This window comes from Pelobates fuscus, chromosome 2, assembly GCF_036172605.1.
Source record: "Pelobates fuscus isolate aPelFus1 chromosome 2, aPelFus1.pri, whole genome shotgun sequence".
In the NCBI taxonomy this organism is placed as follows: Eukaryota; Metazoa; Chordata; class Amphibia; order Anura; family Pelobatidae; genus Pelobates; species Pelobates fuscus.
The window spans coordinates 317,375,868-317,383,364 of NC_086318.1; the positions used below are offsets into that span (position 1 = coordinate 317,375,868).

General features: G+C 40.8%; 1 protein-coding gene across 1 annotated transcript in view; it reads right to left on the reverse strand.

Annotated features, from left to right (window-relative positions):
* ARMC2 (armadillo repeat containing 2) overlaps positions 1-1,880 on the reverse strand; it is a 183,759-nt gene extending 181,879 nt beyond the window's left edge. Inside the window, exon 1 of the mRNA XM_063443529.1 lies at positions 1,820-1,880. The gene's annotated coding sequence lies outside the window, so the exon portion shown is untranslated. The remainder of the gene's footprint in view (positions 1-1,819) is intronic.
* Between the last annotated feature and the right edge of the window lie 5,617 nt (positions 1,881-7,497).

Here is a 7,497-nt window from a genome sequence, read left to right on the forward strand (position 1 = left end):
TACAAAATGAGGATGTAACGCGCTAGAAAAGCTATACTGTAACATTAAAGCCCCAAATTGTATGGTAAACGTACACTCCCTTTTCTTCATTTTGTACCCCATTTCATAAATGTTTCAATAAAAACAGATTGACAAAAAAAAAAAAAAAAACAAGTAGCCACAGAGGTCGTCCCTCACAGGCATGTCTCGTACAACACTTGTGATCGCTCTAAACGCCAAAAAGGTGTTCAACCAAAATAATTACGATTACATGAAATGTACTCTTTCCAAAATCAGTTTCCTGCCCTCATTCATCAGCACCATCCTAGGCTTATACTCAGTGCCCTTCTCAAGGGTAATGACCTGTCTTCCAATCTAAACCCTTCCCATCACACGTCACCTGTCATGGATGCCCTTTTCCCTGCTAATTTGTAACCTGGCTTTAGAACCCTTACTACTTAAAAAAAAAAAAAAAAATGACGCTCTCAGCTAACGAGCTATGATTGCACTGCGGGATGTAGCACTAAAAAGCTAATGGAGGCTCCTGCTTAGAAGCTTCTGACTTAGTAATGGAGGTGGGGAGCAGCATCTGGTGAACCGTAGGTAAGAATTCAATCTGTACTAAAACATTTCGACTACTTGAAATTGTGAAATCGTTATAGTGTATAGTGTCACTCCCCACCGGTAAACAAAACCTTTTTTCACTATGTCCCTTTATGCTGGGTCACGCTCCTCATCTGCTGACGTCAACTGATGGCGGAATGTAATGCACATGTGCGGTGATTGCCCCGCGCCTTAGTCCTTTTCCATAGGAAACCATTGTCTCAATGCATCCCTGTAAGGAATTTAAAGACGCTGGGCATCCTCATACAGCACCGTTTCACAGAGTCAAATTCCATGAAACAGCAGGAAGTGACTCTCGTGGCTGTCTTAGCACTGCAATATAAAAATTGCAGTTCCTCATTGCAGGATTAAGGGGGACAGGTACACTGCACTCAGACCACTACAATGAGGTGAAGTGGTCTAGTGTACCTTGAACACTAAATAAGAGTCCCCGGCAACCCATCTCACCTGTGCAGCTTTGGCTAATGAGAAAGCATGGTGGCAACGATAAACAGAGTGTTAGCTGAGCACTTTCACCTTAAAACAGCTGATCCTGACTGGTATGAATTGGTAAGATTAATAATGTGTGTGTCAACTCTGCCAAGGATGCTCAGTGTTAAAAAATGTTTTAAATTGTTAAACATTAAAATGGATGGGCAGCACCAGGGGATTCCAAACACTATAACCAATTCAATAAGAATAAATTGTTTTAGTGCCTACAGTGTCCCTTTAATCATAACAGTCTGCAACACAGGACAAGAGGAGGACAGTACTCCTGCCCTACCTATGTTATATATATATATATATATATATATATATATATATATATATATATATACACATACACACACAATATATAAATATTTATCATTTTCCCATGTGCTTGTATCCATCACTGTCATGAGGAGGTGCTAAGAAATGACTGATTCTGCATGGTAACATTTATTTTATTTTAAGTTATCTCTAGTTTCACATTATCCTCCCTGGTTAGATGTGACATCTTATTCCCCACAGTATGCATTACATTACACTCCCATACACACGTTCCATGGACAGGTTAACCATAGCAGCGTGTGTTCTGTCTCCATGGCGACAGCAATACACAACGCTCGTTCCCATACAGCCGGCCTCCCCCCGCCCAGCACGACACACAGCTACCGGTATGAGTTAAATATCACGCCATCACTATCTATAATACTGAGCACGGATTACTGGCGGACCCGGTACCTCTTCTCACCTGTCTGCGCTCACAGGGAAGCCGAAACCGTCTCCCTGCCAACCACGGCTGCTAGGCCTGAACGAGCATGCGCGGGGATGTCACGTGACAGGGGAGGCAGGCAGTATGATTCAATACAGAGTTGTTTTGTACACATACTAGGCATGCTCTGTGATATCATAAAGTCTCTTGAAATGCCTCTGCATTCTGAATGTTTTGAGAACCAGACACAAAAGTAATCATATTATCTAACTCCAAACTGCAAAATATAGCTGAGTTTAAAATTTCCTCCAAATCAACTATTTTAGCCTGAATTTTGCAATTGCCTTCAATTCACTTAACTTTAAATCACTGATGAATAAACTCCTCTTGACGTTTTGCCAATCTCACATTTTTGTTATTCATCAAAGTCTGAATTTTACTGAAAATCTGTCTTGTGAAAAAAAAAAATTACAAAATGTAGGCACAAACAGTTGACCTGGAAAAAAAAAATCTCCAACTTAAGTGTAGTCACAGCTTGGCTATTTTTGTAAATTTTTTGCAGTTTCTGATTTCAATTTCACATACATGCATTTCATAAAATATGCTTTATAACCATGTATGTCTCTTTTATGGTTACTCTGTACTTTTTCTCTGATTGTGCAGTGTTACGAAATTTGTTGTCGTTATTTAAATAATAAAATAATAATAGTTTAAACCAGAGGAGCCCAAAAGATAGATTCTCAGCTGTGAAGGCTATTGACCAAAGCACCTTGCTTCCAGTTCTCCACAGCAAGCAGTGGAGGCTTGGAGAGGTGTCTAGTTGACCCCAAGTCAACAATGTTTGGGGGCACTAGAGCAGTCCTGACACAATCCTGCCATAACCACTGTTGTAGTGGTTATTGTGCTTGGAGTGTTCCTTTAAATGATTAAAAGGATTTTGCGCTTGTCACTCTGTTGAAACAGCTGTGACCAAAGTATCCAATGATCTACTCGCTGCTAATTCTTATGGTCACTACTCTTTCCTAATTCCTAACTCTTTCCTTGACCTGTCTGCGGCTTTTGACACTGTTGATCATCAACAGCTTCTTCTCATCCTCCGCAATATCAGTCTACAAGATATTGCTCTCTCCTGGTGCTCCTCCTACCTCTCCCAGCGCTCTTTCAGTGTTTCTTTCTCTGGCTCTGCTTTTTGTCTCCAATTCCTCTCTGTTGGTGTCCCCCAAGGTTTAGTCATTGGTCCTCTACGGTTCTTTATCTATACTGCCGCCCTTGGTAAACTCATTAGCTCCTTTGGCTTCCAATATCATTTCTATGCGGATGACACGCAAATCTATCTGTCCTCTCCTGATCTCTCCCCGTCCCGCTTGACTAGTGTCTCTGACTGCCTCTCTGCTATTTCTAACTGGATGGCTGCTCACTTACTTAAACTCATCTTGACTAAAACTGAAATTATGGTCTTTCCTCCCTCAAGTGTTGCTACTCCTGTGTCTGTCTCCGTCCAAGTCAACGGTGCTACCATCAGCTCCACCACGCAGGCTCGCTGCCTAGGTGTTCTCTTTGACTCCGACCTCTCCTTCACACCTTATGTTCAGTCTATCGCCAAATCCTGCCGCTTCCATCTCCAAAACATTGCGCGCATCCGACCCTACTTAGCGCCAGATGCGACTAAGGTGCTGGTCCATTCCACTGTCCTTTTTTACCTTGACTACTGTAATCCGCTTCTCAGTGAACGCGGACAGCCCACAATGAACGCGGCGGTGAGGCTCATCTTCCCGTCTGCCCGCACCTCCCAGACCTCACCCTTCTGTCAGTCCGTACATTGGCTTCCTGTAAGATATAGGGCTTGTTTTTTTAATTCTGGTTCTTGCTTTCAAATCTCTACCTATGTATCCTCCCTAATACACAAGTATGTCCCGTCTAGGCCCTTACGCTCTTCTGAAGACTTACATCAATCTTCTGTCCGTATTCCCACCTCGAGGGGTGCACCGTTTCTGTGGAACTCACTTCCCTCCTCTGTTAAATGCTCACCCAGTCTCCACTCCTTCAAAAAATCATTAAAAACCCACTTCTTCATAAAAGCATATAAATTAAACTGTTAATAGCTACCGAATTATTCCTCTCTTGCAACTGTAATTAGTCTAATATAATCCTTATCTTTTGTGTCACTTTACCCCACTCCCTCTAGCATGTAAGCTCATTGAGCAGGGCCATCAACCCCTCTGTTCCTGTGTGTCCAACTTGTCTGGTTACAACTTCATGTTTGTTCTTCCACCCACTGTAAAGCGCTGCAGAATTTGTTGGCACTATATAAATAATAACATAATAATGAAGATTGAAGCTGTATTCAGTGCAATTTAACTCTTACATATATGTATAATGCAAGAACTACAACATCTTAGAACAGCTTGGGATCTACATTTTGGTAAACCCTATTTGTAGTGTACCAGCCTTGCAAAAATGAAAGACACCTAGTAGTGTGGGTGTACAGTTGACCACTAAATGTCTGACATAGAATAAAGGGAAACTAAATAAGGACACCTGAGAACTAAATCGGAATGAAGGCACAGGACACCAAAATCGGGACAGTCAGGAGGGTTGGAATTGCAGCAGGTGGTAGAGGAGCGGCATCATGGCCACTTTGAGACACCACCGGTAAATTTCCCAGTGGACCATTGTGTTATCCTGTTGTCCACTGGAACATGGTAATGTGTTTAAAGCTTACTTGGGTGGTGCTGGCTTCTGTGGGACTCCTTGGCCTGGCAAACTCTATAATTAAAGTTTATTCTCACTCCTCCAATTTGTTGATATCCTGGCAACCACGGCGAAGCTGTGATTTCATAACATACGGTCTGTAAGAAATGGAAATGTTTGTGTCTCCACAAACATCTGTGAAGGTAACTACAGGCTCCCTCACCCCTGGAGCAGGGCACACTGGGTAACTTCAGACTCACCCCTCGAGCAGTTACTGTAATAAAACAATCTTACACAAACACTACAGCCCCAGTTATCTCTCCACACGCCCACCAGCTCCAATTTCCTCCCAATTACACACTAAAACTTGTATCTCCTAAACACCCAATGCAGAACCTATGCCCCTAAACACACACTACTACAGCCCAAATCCACATACATGCCCCTATTCAAATGCACACAAAAATATTCACGACTAACAGCCCCATCCACACACACACACATACATAACCCCACAACAGACTCCCCCCAGCAATCATACAAGCAGCATCTCTCACAAACATGCAACCCTGCAAGCAGCCCACCCCCAAATACACAAGCTGCACTCTTACACAGCCCCACAAGAAACATTCCCAGAAACAAGCGACACCACACGCGAGTACCCCCACAAACAGCATCTCCACAAACATACAACACTGCAAGCAGCCTCCCCCAACACCACAATCAGAGGTTAAGGAAGTTTTTAGTGCTTTTGCCAATGATATACGGCAGGTTGCTTCCACGCTGTCATTCTCTGAAGTTCTGCCTGTGCATAACACTCAGAAAGACAGGCGGATGCGTATTAGGGACTTTAACTTGTGGCTTGGTGAATGGTGTCTGGAGCAAGGATTTGGCTTTATTTCTCAGGGTAGCTCTGTTTGGAATGGAAATAAACTGTACAAAAAAGATGGTTTGCATCTTTCTCAAAAAGTAAACAGTCAAAAGTAAAGACAAATAAGTCAAAGGACCTGATGGAATACACCCAAAGCTATTACAAGAGCTTAGTGGTGTACTAGCAAAACCATTAACAGATTTATTTAACCAATCATTGATAACAGGGGTAGTCCCAGAAGACTGGAAGTTGGCGAATGTTGTGCCCATTCACAAGAAAGGTAATAGGGAGGAGTCGGGCAACTATAGGCCAGTAAGCCTTACTTCAGTAGTAGGGAAAATGATGGAAACCATTTTAAAGGATAGGATTGTTGAACATCTAAAAACACATGGATTTCAAGATCAGAGACAACATGGTTTTACTTCAGGGAGATCATGCCAAACTAATCTTATTGATTTTTTTGATTGGGTAACTAAAATTATAGATCAGGGTGGTGCAGTAGACATTGCTTACCTAGATTTCAGTAAGGCTTTTGACACTGTTGCACATAGAAGGCTTATCAATAAACTGCAATATTTAAGTTTGGATTCCAATATTGTTGAATGGGTAAGGCAGTGCCTGAGTGACAGGCAACAGAGGGTTGTAGTCAATGGAGTATATTCAAAGCTTGGGCTTGTCACCAGTGGGGTACCTCAGGGATCTGTACTTGGACCCATTCTCTTTAATATTTTTATTAGTGATATTGCAGAAGCTCTTGATGGTAAGGTATGTCTTTTTGCTGATGATACTAAGATATGTAACAGGGTTGATGTTCCAGGAGGGATAAGCCAAATGGCTAATGATTTAGGTAAACTAGAAAAATGGTCAGAGTTGTGGCAACTGACATTTAATGTGGATAAGTGCAAGATATTGCATCTTGGACGTAAAAACCCAAGGGCAGAGTACAGAATTTTTTATAGAGTCCTAACCTCAACATCTGAGGAAAGGGATTTAGGGGTGATTATTTCTGATGACTTAAAGGTAGGCAGGCAATGTAATATAACAAAATAGATAAGTAGGGATGCAGATCAAGAGATATAAAAATATATACAACCTTATAATAACGAAGTGGGCGATATCTATATAAAAATAAATAAATCGCACATAGTGTGATACAGAACAAAAATTATCAAGACACGCAGGATGACTATGTGGAACTCACAAGATAACAGTGAATGTCAAGCCCATCATCCTCAGTCAAAAGCGATCTTCAGAATGTATAAAACAAAATCTTCTATATATCCTTGTAAAGTAAAAGAGACCAAATAATAATGCAGATGGAAATAAAACTTGACAAAATGTATTTTTCAATGCACTTACAACAGGGTCCAAATAAAAAAGCATGTAATCCACTCCAAGGTGGTATCGACAGCATACAAAGTAAGTCCCCCAAGTGGTGTAATCCGACGCGTTTCGTCTAAGTGACTTCCTCAGGGATTATGATTTTCTGTTCCATGGGTCGCCATTTAAATGTACCGCCAGAAAGCCGGAATGTGCTTCACCTGTGTAATTCCTCCGTCGTGTGCGTTTCAGCTTGGAACGCACTATATACGTCCGGCGTCACTTCCGGTTCCGGTTTAGCGATGAAACCCTTCTATGCGTTCCATACTGGAACGCACAAGCGAAAAACCCGGAACATAAAAAAGAACACTACATAGTTACAATAAGATGTCCCATAGTGAAAAGATATATTACTACTTCTGGTAAAAAACTTAAAAATGACTGTAAAACAGAAAAAATATGTATATATCCAGTAATCATGGGACACCTTTTTACATCTATAATATGGAAATACATATCATAATGCTGTTTGAAAACAAACACTCAGATATAGATATAAAACCAATGTATAAAAATATATATATTGACACTCCAGTGAAAATGGAAATAAATATGAATATAAACTTCTTGCTCCAAAGATATTTCTGAAAACTTGAAAAACAGAAATTAAAAATCAAGAATGCACAAAATATAATAGAAAATAAATAAATAAAAATAAAAACAGATAAATAATAAGACAAAATGTATTATAGATAAGCAAAAACCGGCAAGAAAGAGTAGGAAAAGGAAAAAGGGAAAAAAAGACTACAGATCTGTCTATCAGGAAGAGTCAAAT